The 15,779-nt window shown below is 46.7% G+C and overlaps 1 long non-coding RNA gene across 2 annotated transcripts; it reads right to left on the bottom strand.

Moving 5' to 3' along the window:
* Positions 1–426: 426 nt before the first annotated feature.
* Positions 427–15,517, bottom strand: LOC143442845 (uncharacterized). 2 transcript variants are annotated; one of them, XR_013111386.1, is made up of 5 exons: positions 15,064–15,514; positions 13,552–14,802; positions 11,305–11,511; positions 3,784–3,953; positions 427–1,600 (listed from the first exon to the last, which is right to left on the bottom strand). It is a non-coding gene; the product is annotated as an uncharacterized LOC143442845 (long non-coding RNA). The 2 variants fall into 2 exon arrangements; XR_013111385.1 differs by having other exon boundaries at positions 13,552–15,517.
* Between the last annotated feature and the right edge of the window lie 262 nt (positions 15,518–15,779).

Raw genomic sequence — 15,779 nt, 5'->3', positions numbered from 1 at the left:
TAACTTTTGTCTGAGTCACTGTGACAGAAGCTGTATGATCTATGAAGCCTAAATTACCACCATCCACTCCTCTCCAGAAAAGAGATAAATGCTCTGTGCCGTTAAAACCTCTTGTAATAAAATCTCTTCGTGGCTGGAGAGATGGCTCACCATTTAAGAATACTTGTTGCTTTTGCAGAGAACACAGGCTCAGCTCCCGGCACCTACTTTCATGGTGGTTCACACCCATCTGCAGCTCCAGTTCTAGTGGACTGGATGCCCTCTTCTGGCATTGGTGGGCACCAGGCGTGCGCACACACACACACACAAAACACTCTTCCACATAAGCTAAATAAGTGTAAACAGAATTTCTCTCTTAAAAGGTATTACTTTCTTCTTCTCATAAACAAAGAAAATGAGGACCAGACAGGTTCTGATTTGCCAAGAATCATATTGGTTGCAGGTAGCAGGACAGAATTATACCTGGGAAGCCTTACTGCAGAGTTGTAACAGACAAGAGATAAAAGAGGTTTGATCTTTATTTTTGTCATTGTTGTTTGGGCTTTAGGGTGTTTTGTTTTGATTTGTGGTGGATACATAGATTTTTTAATAGCTTTTTGATGAGTGACTCCACCTCGAGGTCAAAGGACAAAGGTGACCACAGAATAGAGTCACAAGCACCTTGCAAAAGCAACCAAGGTTAAGTCTCCTTTGATGGTAACTCTTGGGCCCAGGAGTTTAACAGATTTCAGGGGTGGGGTGGACTATTGTTGCTTTGTTTTGTTGTTGTTTGTATTCTGTAGGATATCTGCACAGCTTTTACTTGGTGAGCACTCCGAATGCAGAAATCTGACCATGATACCCAAACAGTTTTGGATTCTGGAACCTTTCAGAATTCAGCTTTTAAAAATTATCCTCTAATATTAACACATGAAAGGGAAAAAAATCAGAGAAACTAATTAACAGCTCTCAGTTATCCCACACAGGGACTACCCCAAAACCTAGGGACTTATTACAGTTTGAGGTTCCTCGAGTGGTTTCCATAACTCATGCACTCAGCTGCTGTGTTCAGCCAGAGCACTGGTTCTCAACCAGGGTGATCAAGGATGCTTGGAATGCCCAAAGACAATGGTGATGAGTACGGTTGGTTTCTACTGGGGAGAGGCCAAGGGTGGTGTATGACATGTAGCTCTCTGCCCCCTGTCACCACCACAACAAAGAAACCATCTGGTCCTAAATGTCAGTAGCACCTCAGCTGAGAAACCTGAACTTGCTGATCAACTGGTTCAGGAAAATTCAGAATGTTGTCACTCATGCTGGTAATGGCTGGGGCCACACAGTTCTCCTCCACCTGGTCTCTTGTCCTCTCATAATTTTAAACTACTGCAGCAAGGTCTCAAGTAAAAAGGACAGGGCTTGAAGTCTAAGGCTTCTGGAGAGCAGAGTTCTGGGGATCCTTCGGGGTTCCTTGAGTCACATTCTGTTGACTAAAGCGAGTTGCAAGGTCGTCCCAGGAAAAGCATGCCTTTGTTCCCAGCCACAGCTACTGTACAGTGGGTCTGCAGGTGAGGTGGGTGGGAGTTTGCACAAGCCAGGTAGGGCAGCCAGGCCTCCTAGGAAGCTGGACAGGAGAAAACAGACAACAGTTTCGGCTTGGGTTTCATTGCTAGAAATATAGCATGGAAAAATAATATTAAGTAGGATAATAGATTAGGGGACTGTGTGTGTACATGTATGTTCAGATGTGTGCATATGCATGTGGAGGCAAAGGGACAGCTTCAGCTGTCATTCCTCAGGTTCCAGCTACACTGCTTTAAGAAAAAGTTACTTAACACGTATGAGTGTTTTGCCTGCAGGTATTGCATGTCTGTCTGCATACCTCATGCATGCTTGGTGCCGGCTATAAGATGGTGTCAGAGCCTCTAAAACTGGAGTTAAGATGGTTGTGAGCTGCCATATAGATGCCAGGAATCGAACCTGGGTCCTCTGGAAGAGCCGAGCCATCTCTCCAGCCCCTATTTTGCTTTTTACCATTTATCTATTTTTATTTTATGTGCATTGGTGTTTTGACTGCATGCATGTCTGTGTGAGGGTGTTGGATCCCTAAAACATGAGTTACAGACATTTGTGAGCTACCATGCTGGGAATTGAACCCCAGTCCTCTGGAAGAGGACTCTTACCTACTGAGTCATCTCTCCAGCCTCACTCTACCTTACTTTTTGTGAAAGCTTTTCACTGGAATGGAGCTTGCTAAGTAGACTAGGCTGTCTGGTCAGCAAGACTCAGAGAACCACCTGCCTCTCACTTCCCACTGCCTGGATTACAAAGCATTTGCCATCATGCCCAACCCTCCCTCCCCCACAGGGGTTCTGAGGGATTCAATTCAGATCCTCAGTCTTGTACAGCAAGTCCTTTACCAACTTCACCCCAGTCCATAATGAGTGTGTGCATGTGTGCATTTGTTGTGTGTGTGTGTGCGCGTGCACGCGAGTGCATGCATGTAGGTGGGTGTATGTGCGCATGCACTCGCAACTGTGTAAGGGGGACACTTGTCTTCTTTATAAACCCAGGGATGTTCAGACGCCTTCTATAAAATAGTGTGGTATTTGCATAGCACCCATCCACTCTCTCCCAAATGATCTAACACTTCTCTGGAGGGTCTGCAATGCTAATATAGGTCAAATGTTATGTAAGTACTTGTACTGTGTCGTTTGGCAATTATGATAAGAAAAGCCCTATACAAGTTTGGTACAGACACGAGTTTTTCCAAATGTATTCAACCTCAGGTTGGCTCTGGGTGCTAAGCTCTGGCATGTAGGAAGCCGGCTGCACTAGCAGAGCATGGTTGGGACATTTCCAACTTCATCCCAGGACTTACATTTACACCACAATACAGGTGTGTGACCCTGGTGAGTGTCTTGTCTTCCAGAAGCCTAGCCCCAGGCTTCAGAGTATGAATGAGATGGACAAACTCTTCCTTCGGCTGCTGCCTTAAAGTCCCTACACCTTGATGGTTTTCCGTGATTAGGTTTTGTTGATGTTGTTGCCATTGTTTTATGCAAATCACTGAAACAGCTTCCACCCTGGACAGGCTGCACAGCGGAGCCACACTCTCCCAGCTGGTGCTCCACGAAGAAGCCTGAAAGTCCCTGAGTATCATTGAGGCACCACACTGAAGAATGACAACTGGCCCTCAAGCTCCAAGGCAGAAGGGGTGCCAGCCCCTCAGTGTGTACAACCCGTGCAAGCAAGACGAATTCAATCCCTGACAAGCCACACAGATCAACCAACATGGCTCAGCAACCTTAAATATCCACCATCTCCAGATCAGGTACCAATTGGCCACACTATTGTAATGTGTGCTGATGCTTCCCCAGGACAGGAGTATGTGAGCAGCAGCTAGTGTCAGGGATGCCCTGCCAGAGACACCAGACAGAGAGTTTAAACACAGGGTAGCAGAAGCCAAAGGGATCTAAAGCCCTTTCTACCCTTGGTACTTCTGTTTGAATGTATTGAGAGGCTGCAGAAATATATTATTTATAGTACAGATTCTATTGTTTTGAGAATTGCATCTAAGTGTACTGGATGACGGCTGGTAGTTTTTCTAACTTTGAGCTTCTTAGGTTCAGCTGTATTAAGTGTGGGAGAGTCCTGGGCACTACTGGCACCTAACACAGTCACCATTCTCACACTTAAGCTGGCTACCTAGCACAAATTGTTTCTGCATAAACAGCCCAGCACCTCCCCGATGAAAACTTTCCATTTGTCTCCTTAGTCTTGGGAGGGGCTGGGGGAGTTACTGACCTTTTATTCCTTGTCGCTAGGAGAAAACCGGTGATGACATCTTTTTGGCTGAATGGAACTGATGGAAGATTTATGGGGCAGCTGAGAACTGTCAGAGCCAGACCCAGCAGATTCCCTAAGACAATGACCACGGCCTTTTCAGCAGGGAGCACACTGCTTTCTGGAATCGCCTAACACAAGAGAGAGAGAAAGTCCTATCTACCCAGCCATCAGTGAGGTTATCCCTGTACCCCACAGCTGCTGCCACCCAATCTGAAGGTTCCCGCTTCTGCTCTTGAAGGATTGTATGTGACCACACAGAAGTCCTAGCTGTCACCCACCATCAAACCCCCTGGCCCCAGTCTGGGACCCGGAGCCCTCCAGGAGTGGGAAACTTCATCCTATACCTTCTCAGTCACAGGGATTTCAGAAATTAGTCACAGGAAGCAGGGAAGCGGAGAGTGGAGGCTTCCAAGAGGAACCAGTAACAGGATCTGGGGTCTTTCACCCCAGGTCACTGCAGCTCAGACTGTCCCCGAGGTAGGGATGAATGGTTACGCATGGAACCAGCCTCTCCAAGGCCTCTGCCAGTAGCAAGACCTTTTGGGAGGTGGGACCTATAGCCAGGGAGTCGACCTTGTCACTGAGTGGTCTCTTCCCTATCTCAGATGTCTGTCCAAATGCTCCCAACTCCGAGATAGACACATAAGGTAGATTGGAGCCCAGAACCCAGCATGTGTCTGAAACTAAGTCTTGATCTGACTCCCAGCCTCACCTCATGAATAAACACTGAGACACTGAGACTCTGTTGCATCTCAGAGCACAGGATACTCTCAGGTGTCCCAGAATCGTTACCAGCAGCCTGCCTTTCACTCATCAACATTTCATGTGGACAGACAGTAAATGACCATCTCTCTAAAGGGATGGGAATGCTGTGGGCTGATAGAGGCAGAGGGCACTATCCTCTATGTGGAGAGATAGATGGTAGATAGATAGATAGATAGATAGATAGATAGATCCATACATACAATGATAGAATGATTGATAGATGATAGATAGACATTTAGATGATAGATAGATAGATAGATAGATAGATAGATAGATAGATAGATAGATCAGAGACACAAGCCAAATATCTATCGACAGAAAAAATTTAATAAGCTTTGGTCTATGGATATGGAATACTATGCATCCATTTTTTAAAATTGAGGTATTCTGGAATTCTGGAATCTTTACTGAATAAATGTAGCAGCCACCCCTCATCAACAAATCCTCTCTTCATAGCAAATGGAAACCATCAGAAAACTACAACTGGACACTATGCAGAAATCAGCAGGTCGTGGGAGCCACGCCCCAGTGGATGCATCTACATCACAACTCCCGACTCTGTGACTTAGGGAGCATTACGGGAAAGGGGGCAGAGTATAGGAGCCAGAATCCGAGGGAGTCTGCTGTGAAACAGCCTGCCCTAGAAATGGCCACATAAATAAGACCTGAACAACTGCAATACCAGTGAATGTTAATGTGGAAGGGGAAATCCCAGGGGGGCTTATCCTTAGACGAAGAACTGTAGGCACCTAATGACTGCTGAGAGAAGCTCATCTCCAAGGGATGAGCACCCTTATTGGCTGCCCAATGTAAAGCAGTAGCCTTGACACACACATCACCAAAAACAGACTCAGCAGGTTGTGCTTTTATTTATATATCTGTGCATGCGCATAGGTACGTACACACAAGCATATGTGAGTAGCAATAATAATCAAAGAAGAAGAGGCTATCAGACTTGAGAGGGACATGGGAGTGATTCAATGGGGGGTTGTCTGGGAACAGATGGAGGGAAGAAAGTGATGTCATTCTATTTCAACTAAAATTAAGGGGCTGGAGAGATGGCTCAGTGGTTATGAGCACTGGCTGTTCTTCCACAGGGTTCACCTCCGAGCACCCACATGACAGCTCACAACTGTCTGTAAGCCCAGTTCTAGGGAATCTGATATCCTCATTTAGACATTGCACGCAGGCAAAACACTAATGCACATAAAGTAAATGAATAAATAAATAACTTTTAAAAGAACATATTCATAACTGAGCATGGCAGCACATGCTTTTAATGGAAGCAGAGGCAGGTGGATCTCTGCGAGTAAGTTTGAGACCAGTCTGGTCCACCTAGTTCTGGACCAGTCAGGGTCACACAGCGAGGCAGGAGGAGTGGGTATATTCATGACATATGTAATTTTAACATAATAGAAATCTTGGCTGTGTGGTAGTGGTGCTTGCCTTTAATCCCAGCACTTGGGAGGCAAAGGCAGGTAGATCTCTGAGGTCAAAACCAGGTTGGTCTCCAGTACAGTCAGGGCTACACAGAGAAACCCTGTCTCAGAAACAACCCAAACAAACAAAAAAAGAAAATAATAGAAATCTTGAATGTTGAAAGTTAAGGAGAATGAATATGAGATAAGAAACTAAGTCCGTTTATTATTTTCTTCATCCCAGGAGTGATATATGTGTGTGTGTGTGTGTGTGTGTGTGTGTGTGTATGTATTTGTATTTATATAAAAATATATTTTTATATATTTATATTTTATTTTTATATATACTCATGTTTATGTGTGTATGTGGTGTATATGCATGTTCGTGTGTGTGTGTGTGTGTGTGTGTGTGTGTGTGTGTGTGTGCAGGCCAAAGACTACCTCGGCACTACCTCCTTAGGAATCCTGTCACCTCCACTGACATTTCTCCTTGGCCTGGAGACCACCTATTAGGCTAGGCTGTCAACCAGGTAACACTAGGATCCTCCTGACTGGACCTTTCCTGCTCTGCCCACCATGACCAGGGCACTTTCATGTGGGTACTAAGCCCCAAAAGCATTTACTTTTTTCCCTTTGGTTGATGTCCCTTGTGGACGCTAAGGATTGAATCCCCCAGCATTGATGTGGTCTTATAGAGTCTGAGCCCCACCAGTCCTGGGGCTGCAGGGGACAGCAAGCTTTCTGAGGGCAGCCATGTTGCCTTTCTAGAAATGAGGGGGCCTGGATGACCCCAGAAGGAGTCTCAGAGGGACAAAAGAATACACGGGCTGCAGCTTTATCAGAGCCTGAAACCAGGGAAGCGGCCCGCCTGCAGTGATTTTACTAACTACAGACTCTGACACCCCACTCACTTTCTGAATGGGAGAGCAAAAATCTCCCGTGACCTAGGATTCCAGGTGGTTCTTAGACACAGCTGGACCGCAAAGGGCCGCGGGCTCAGCTTCAGCTCACTCTCCCGGCGCCGCCGCACTGTGAGTCAGAACCAGTTTTAAGAAGGCGACCTGCGTGCTGCTGGTTTGATGACAGCGCACTCTCCTAGCTTACGCAGGGCAGGACCTCCATCCCCAGCACCACTATGAAGTCAGGAAACAGTTAATTCAAAGGTTCTCAGCAGTGAGACATTTTGTTTGTTTGGTTGGTTGGTTTTTCTTTTGCATGTGTATATCGTATTCCGTGTGTACTGACCCCACCGATGGTCTAGGAGGATCGAAGTTAGGAGGATAAATTCACATTTACCCTGACCTGTGTGGTCCTTCAGAGCATCACGGGTAATTTTTCCAGCCATAGACAAGGAGCATCCGTACCTTTCTCATTTTCAGTGCATTATTTTAATTGACATACCATAATTACATACATGCATAAGTTATAAGGGTACCATGTGATGTTTTGATGTGTGTACATTGTAGAGTGATTAGATTAAGCTAATTAACATGTCCACCGGTTTGCCTAACTCTGATTTCTTATACTGAGACATTTCAGATTGACTCTTACTTTGAAATTTTTAATACATTTCTCCTTAGTTATAACATATTTGACTTGCGTAAAACATTGTACATTACTATATAGCCCATAATACACTGGTGATTCTTGTTATATATTGTGCCATGTTCTCACTGCAGCGCAGCAGATCTCAAAACGCAACCCTCTCTTCTCTCTTCCAAACACAACCAGGCCCGACCAAGACAGACCCCGCTTTCTGTCTGACACTATACCAGAGAAACAGTTCCCTGTGCCCGAGTTACCGCGGAGAATTGTGGTTGTCTGTGCATAGGGCTCCTGCGAGAGGCTCCTCACCGGCTCCTCCTGGAGCTTCAGTCCCCTGCAGACCTAAAGCGTGGGTCGAGGAAACGGGGCTGGGGCTGGGGCGGGGAATCTTGGTCGCTTGGAACCTTGCGTTGCTCGGCTCCCTAGAAGTTCCTCCCGGCTCCTCTCCTCACCGTTACTCTCCACTCTCTTTTCCGGCTCAATTTTCTCTCTCCTTTTCTTTCTACTCTCCGTTTCTCCATCTTCTCTAACCCCTCTCTCCCTGGCTCCCCCTCTCTCCTGGTGCTCTGGGACCAGCAACCCCAGACAGAGGCTGAGCACAGGGCCTTCGGTGACCCTTAACCAGCCGAGCTAAGGCCAGGGTAAGAGATCTCAGACTAAGACAAGGCCCCGTGTCCAGGAGTCTGGGAGTCTGGGACTCTGGGACCACCTAACATTTATCCAGAAGTCACCGCAACTGGAGAAAATCTGTTGGTGCCGGCCTGCCCCGCAGCAAGCAAGCCTTCACACTTTTCTCCCTTCAGAGAGAAAACACTGGAACACCCTGCTGTTGAGGATACTCTTATGTAAATGCTTAGTCTTTTAAGAGAGCGTGACTATTGTTTCATTTTACAGATGAGAACATCAAGGTTCAGGAAGGGTAAAAATTGTCCTGAAGTAGGATGCAGCCATAGTCCGGTGCCTGAGTCTGCCCACAAGACTTTTCTGTATGGCATTCCTGAGGTCTCTCCCCTGAATGTCTTCCCAGGCTCTTCCTCTCCCCAACCCTGACTTCCGGAGCGTTCCTCCCTCTGCTTCGGTTTCTCTGCCAAGTTTCTTTCTGACCTTGGAGAGTCCACTAACACTCCCTCAGCTGTCCTCAGACTCCGGATGGAAATGCCAAGACTAGGCAAGTCTCTAAGGACCTGTCATGGACTCCTGGTGCTCAGAGTAAAGCAGCTTATGGCCTTTGTCCCGTGGATTTAACACTGGGCTGCCCGCCCCAACCATGGCCCATGGTGAGTTCTAACTAAGAACCAAAGCCCTACCGTATGAATGAATATCCCTGTTATAAATTACCAAGCACCTAAAACCTAAATTAAATTTTTAAGAAGACAACCAGGAAAATGGTAAAGCAGTAATAATGTTAATAGATTAATTAATAATAAAATATCACATAAAATAACATGACACAGGGTCACTAGCTAATAAAAAAAGAGACTTCAAACATCAGTAAGAAAAGAAGTGAAAAAGCCTAATAGAAGATGCAAAGAAAAATATCAGTGGGTTACAGACACTTTTTTTTTGTTTTTGTTTTTGTTTTTGGTTTTGGTTTTTGGTTTTTCGAGACAGGGTTTCTCTGTATAGCCTTGGCTGTCTTGGAACTCACTCGGTAGACCAGGCTGGCCTCGAACTCAGAAATCCGCCTGCCTCTGCCTCCCAAGTGCTGGGATTAAAGGCCACCGTCAGGCACAGATACTTTTAAATGATCAAAATAAGCCTGCCGTGGTGCTGGTGGTGGCGGTGGACACCTTTAGTCCCAGAACTGAGGCATCTCTGTGAGTTCGAGGCCAGCCTGATCTACAGCGTGAGTTCCAGGATAGCCAAGGCTACACAGAAAAACCCCATCTCAATAAAAATCAACCAATCAAGCAAAATAATTTAGAAAAGTCATATGCTGTCTTCCCTAATATGTAAAAAAAAAAAAAGTGTTTTAGAACTACCAAATTGCAGAAAGACTGAATTAAGTGATGCTTACACTTCACTCATATTCCAAGAGAAAGGTGTCGGGTTTTGTGGTTTTGTTTCTGACCTGCAGCCATCTTAGTTTGTTTTTTAGAAGCATGGAGACAACTAAGACGGCTCAGGGCTCACAGGGTAAAGGCACTTGCCACCAGCTGGTAACCTGAGGTTTATTCCTGGGACCCACAAATTGAGAGAGAAATGATTCCTGAAACTTGTTCTCCGAGCCCCTTGTGTGGGCTGTCATGGCATATACACACAAAATACATTTTAATTAAAAAAAAAATGTAAGAAGACATGGAATTCAGGATTGAGACATGGCTAGGTAGGCTGTTGCTGGAGAGACCTTACATCCTGCTCTTACCACCAAGTACAAGACCCAAAACAACAGCCATGGGATATAAATCTGCTTAGACTGCTTGGTAGGATCTGACCCATCACTGTATACCAAGGAGGACACTCGGTGATAAATGCAGCAGAGGTTTTTATAGGTATAGGCCCCGCCCATTCGATGGATCATTAAGACAGACAGATGATGTTTTAGCAAGCAGAGAAAAGCAAGCAGAACTAATCTAGAGTTCTGTCTTCATGGCTTTCCTTGGTTGAGGGTCGTGTTGTTCAGAGACAAGAAGATTGCTCAGCTGAAGACACCCCCAGATACATGTTCTAGTGCTGCCATAACCTCAAGACCAGAAGACCCTTGGTCTCTGGCCCAGAGGGCTGCCCTCCACCTCCGCCCTCCCCCCTACCCCGACCGGACCGTTCTTGGGAGAGTTAAAAGACAAAACAAAACAGAAGCCAGGCCAGGTGGGTGGCACATACCTTTAAGTTTGAGGCGAGCTCGGTCTACATAGTGAGTTCCGTGCCAGTCAGGGCATAGTGAGCCCTGTCTCAAATACAAACATCAAAAGGCAGCTAGGGGGTGGGTGGGCAGTAAGGAGACCTGGCAGGGAGCAAGCAACTGTGAAATAAGGTGTTGGGTCAGGGTGGGAGAGATTATGCATAATAGCAGCCCAGAGTACAGAAAACCAGGAAGAATGATATTTGAGAAAATATGTACATTTAATGTGATTTAAGCATTCAGCAAACTATATATCAAAGCATTATATAAAATATCCAATGGTTATAATTACTGTACCAGAAAAATAAAGTGAAATGAGCACTTTTAATAATTGAATAAAAGCATATTAATGAAAATAAAAGACAAAAAAAAAAAAGGTAGACAGGCACCTTGGCAAATATATTCAAAAAACCAATAAGCCTTTAAAAATACCTAGATTCTCTAGTTGGTCCAGATAACGCACCCCAGCCAGAAAGGCTTAAAATGTGAAACGCATAGCGCTGACTGGCTATTGAGAAGCTACAAGCTCAAACCTTGTCAAAATGGATAGAGTGCTGGCCAGCAGTGTGGAAAACTGTTGAGAACCAACTATAACTGAGTCTGTGAATATCTTATGTCCAAGCAATGCTACTCTGGTGTTTACACAATAGAAATGTGTGTGCAAAAGGCAGGCACTAGAGTCCTCAGAACTAACACCTCTCTGTTCTGTGACACACACACACACACACACACACACACACACACACACACACACACAAAAACAAACCAAAGACAACAAACAAGCAAAAACAGGAAATGTGACATGCAAGAGACCCTGGCAGAACAGAAATGGGAACAGCATATAGGGCACCCCTTATTTGAATCACTACCTACCAGAGATATGTGGGATTTTGACTTTGGAATACTTACCTACATATTTGTTTATAGTGAGACATCTCAGGGACAGAAATCCATTGTCAAGGCAGAATCCTTTTGCTTAATATGAGCACAACCTGAAAGTCGTTGCTTGCACAGTCATTGCCCTTCCCGTTTGATAGGCACTCAGAGCCCCAGTGTGAGGGTACAGGGGCTGTTTCAGACTGTGCACATTTGAGATTTCAGTCGGGAATGTTCACCCTGGAATATATTAATACAATGAAAGGAAAAAGAGTTGATAGCTCCAAACTGGCAGGGCCTCATGAACCCACATTGCATAAATATTGTCAGACACAAAGTCGCCCTCCTTCATGCTTGGATTGATGTACAGTGAAGCTCAAAAGTAGGTGTGAGTACTCTAGGTTTCTAGTCAGAGTGATGTGTGGGCACACATCTGTAATTCCAGCAGGTCTCTAAATCACAGGGAGGGGAGGTCCCAGGATCAAGGAATCTGAGTATTCTGTTTCTTGTGTTCAGTTTGGGAAAATGCACAGGGTGGGGTGGGGGGTGTCTGTTGACTTTTATTCTGTGCACTTCTGTATTGGAATCACAAAGTCTGAGAACTAGGAAGCCTCGGGAGAGCAGAGGGAGGCAGAGCTGCTGCCCCTGTGCCTGTCTGCAGGGTGGAAGGTGGGTCACAGAGATAGAGCAGAACCAGCTAACCTACCTCTCCTCCCACCGCCTCTACCAACCAGGCAGCATAGCTTCCCTCAAGAAAAGGTCTAAGTGTCCCCAGCGGTGACATCCATAGGGGAGGAAGAGAGCTGCTCCCTCTATTCACTCTCTGGTCTCCCACTTTTTGTTAGAAGGAAAGGCCCCTCAATGGTTCTTCAAACAGACTGAGCACTGCCTAACTACGTTGGGTAAGCAGCAGTTCCCAGGTCTGCCCTGAAGGGAAGGACCAGTTGTCAGAATAACAAGAGACCAGAGGCAAGGCTCCCAAACCATTTGAGTGTTCAGCTTGCAGTCTGTGGGTTTCACCACAGCACAGGAGGCTCAGGGCCCACTCTATGAAAACACTGCTGGCTCCTGTACCAATATTTTACTATTGCTAAGAATAAGCTTCAGTTAAGGCTGGGATAAAAAGGACAGGCCCAGTGGGAGAAGGCCAACCTAAAGAATAAGATTGAAAAATGCCTCTTCCTTAGCAGGAGGAAGAAGGGTGGTGTTTGCCCCTACTTTGTTTCCCTACAGAAACTGCTATCTTAGGTAAATAAACCCTGATAAATGACAAGGGAGATTTTCCCAAGGCCTAGATTATCCTTGGGCTGTGTTTTGGTGGGTGGTCCTCTCTCAGCAGTTGGAGTAATCCAGAATGATCCTGGTCAATTGGAAGGGAGCAAGCCTGTATTGAAGCCAAGAAGTGATGGCAGTAGTTCCCTAGCCCTGTGTGTCAGTGTGACATAAAGAAGGTTGGATATGTCTGAGATGGACTTTGCTGGTGGAAACCAGTACTGATGGGGACAGAGGGCATCTGAGAGGGTTTTTTTTTTTTTTTTCTTTGTTTAAAAAGGAAGATACAGCTGGCTGAATATAGAAAAATCAAGGCAGGCACATAACGCGATGCGTAGACTGTCAAAGAGTATCTGGGCCTACCTATCTGATCAAGGTGTCTTAGAAACAGGAGGGCACAATCTACAGACATCTGGCCCATCCCCAGAAATCACTCACTACCTTAAGGAAAAAACTGCCCAGGTGGTGGTCACTTGTCACTGCTACCTAGGCCTTCCCGTGTTGGCTAAGGTGGTAAAGGAGCCCCACTCCAGTTCTCTGCAGGCTGGAAGTGGAGCAGTTGGAGCAAAAGAGAAGGGCAGGATTCTGAGGTTGACCCTGTCCTCTCCCCTACCAAAGTCATCCTGGAGTTAGGAAAAGCCGGGGCCAGGATGGAGCTCTCGGAGCCCTTCCCTTCGAAAAATGACCCTGATTTTCTTTCACATAGACAAGCAGTCAACTGTTCCGCTGTTCCCCGTGTTCGTGGTTAGAAAACAGTCCACACACACATACACCCCTTTTGAGTGACAGTGTGCCTCAGTGACCCCCCCCCCCCCCGTGTCCCAGAACCTTCACCCGGGCCGGAGCATCTCCTTCCCACCCTCCAGGAACGCGAAGGACAGCGGAGCCGAGGGGGCAGCGCGTGACCCCGAGCGGAAGGGCCCCAGTCTGGGTCCTAATGCGGGTGGCGTCTCTCTTGACAGGCAGCGTTTGGGGACAACAGCGGGGAAGGGAGATAAGATGACATACCAGAGCAGATTTGGTGTGCGCGCTGATACTCCTGGCCGGACAGGAAACTCGGAGCTATTTAAAAAAGACCCTATCGATTACTTTATCTTCCCCGGAGGAAAGCTTCTTGCCGAGAGACAAAAGATGTCCCCTACCTAGAGATACAAGGCCACACAGCAGAGGGTTTGTACAGGCGACGCGCGAGTAGAGCCCTGGGAGCGCAAAGACGCCTTTACACCCGGCAGAGACCGGGAGGTTTGACTGGAGTGAGGCGGGGCGGAGCCACCTCCGGGTCCCTGTGCACTCCGGAATTGTGAGCTCTCCCGCAAAGTCCCCGCGCGTGTTGTTCACACTAACTAGTGTGCCTCTGGGTTCCATCCGTACTCCTCTCAAGTTTAAATACACCTTTTAAGGGCTTGAGTGTCTGCAGCCGTCATGTGCACCTTGAAAGCGTGGCGTGTGACACTGGGTTCCTTAAGCGTCTCCATCCCGCTTTCCGCGCTGGCCAATGCTGAGGGAGCGGTGGCTCCCATCACCCGGAGTTTCACGGCCCCAAAGTTCCGGGCCACCCAGGGAGGCTCCGGATTCCCAACAGTTCGTAGTCTGGGCTTTCCCCGTGTGACACTTTGCCGCCTACCGGTTCACAATCCGTTCCGCCCGCGTGGGAGAACGCGGCACGTTCCGTGGGGCACCAGCTTATTTTATGCGGTTAAGGGTTGTAAAACACCGTCTGAAAGAAAAAGACAGTGCGGAGGGAGAAAGGGCAGCGATGATCCTGGGACCGTGCAGTGACCACTTACAGCCTGATTCACACCCACCGGAGACCCCAGCAGTCCTGGAGGAAGGCGGAGGCTCCACGGCTGCCGACTGGGTTTCCTCCACCCGGATCAGGCAGTGACCCTTCTATTCCGACCACAGCCGGCGGCATACTCGGGGACCCGGCTCGTCTGCGAAGCTAGAAACAAAACCCCACGGGTGACCCGCAGCTGCACGTCGCTCAATCTGAGCTCTCACACCCAAGGCGTCTGCAGAGCCTCTTCCCAGAACTCCACGACGCTAGCCGAGCTCTGAAAGCATTGTTTTTTTTCTTCGCTGCATCTTGAAGCCTTAATCCACTTCAATGTCACTGATAATTTTTTAAATTATCACCTTCTGAGACCCGATCTGTGGGAACCTGCAGAACCCACACCTTTGCACGCTGTTTTCGCTGTAGCAGTTTGCAGTGGTCAGAGCAGGTGGGGGACCTTGTTACTGGCACTGTGGAACCAGGAGCTTGGAGGGAAAGAAAACGAAGTTAAGGAAACCCGGCTGCAGAAGTCAGAAAGGGGCTCCCGTCGGGATCCATCAAACCGATTACAGTCAGCGAATGACCAAAGAGAAATTTCACCTTTTGGAAACACCCCCGCCAAAAACCCGAGGAGAATGTGCCCAGCAAAAAGCTAAGGACAAATTTTAGGTGCAAAAAATATAAAGGAGTACGCAGAATGTCGGAAAAACGCACATTCTGCTATTTGACGTTTTCCATAAACATACCAATGAAATCTGTGGTAGATGTCTTCAAGTCTATGACAGACCCTGGACCGACTGACTAACGGGGAAGAGCTCATTTAAAACGTCAGCAGTTCCTGTATTTCTCCGAACTTTTCACGAGCTTGTCCACGTGTCCAGACTCACGGGACAGTATGCTTATGACCCTGTTAATTGTAGTCCAGATTTAACTATGTCTCAGTAAAGTGACTCGTAGTCAGCACTTGACCAGCATATGAGGCCCCGGAGTCCAGTCCCCCAAAACAAGTAGAATATATATGTGTGTGTGTGTGTGTGTGTGTGTGTGTGTGTGTGTGTGTGTGTCTGTGTCTGTGTGTGTAGATATAATGTGTGTGTATACATCACACACACATGTATGTAAATATGTCTTGGGTAAGGCAACTTGAGGCTGAGGGGCTTGCTGTATAAGTTACCCCTGCCACGTTTGTTGTTTGGTTTTGTCATGTGATACCTATTTTTTAAAATAAAAGTAGTCATTGTTCTAACTGTTTCATCTATTGCTAAGGAAGCCAACCATAGCTGGACAGGGTACAGGCTTTCTCAGCCGGGACAGGAAGCAGTCCCGATTGATCAAGTTCACAAAATTCTTTGGAAAGAGGGATATTGTTAACATTTGGTTCTGTTTTCTTTTTGTTTGTTTGTTTTATATATATATATATATATATATATATATATATATATATATATATATATATTCAACC

Source organism: Arvicanthis niloticus, chromosome 6 (assembly GCF_011762505.2).
Source record: "Arvicanthis niloticus isolate mArvNil1 chromosome 6, mArvNil1.pat.X, whole genome shotgun sequence".
Taxonomy (NCBI): domain Eukaryota; kingdom Metazoa; phylum Chordata; class Mammalia; order Rodentia; family Muridae; genus Arvicanthis; species Arvicanthis niloticus.
This window is presented reverse-complemented; position numbering and strand designations above follow the sequence as displayed.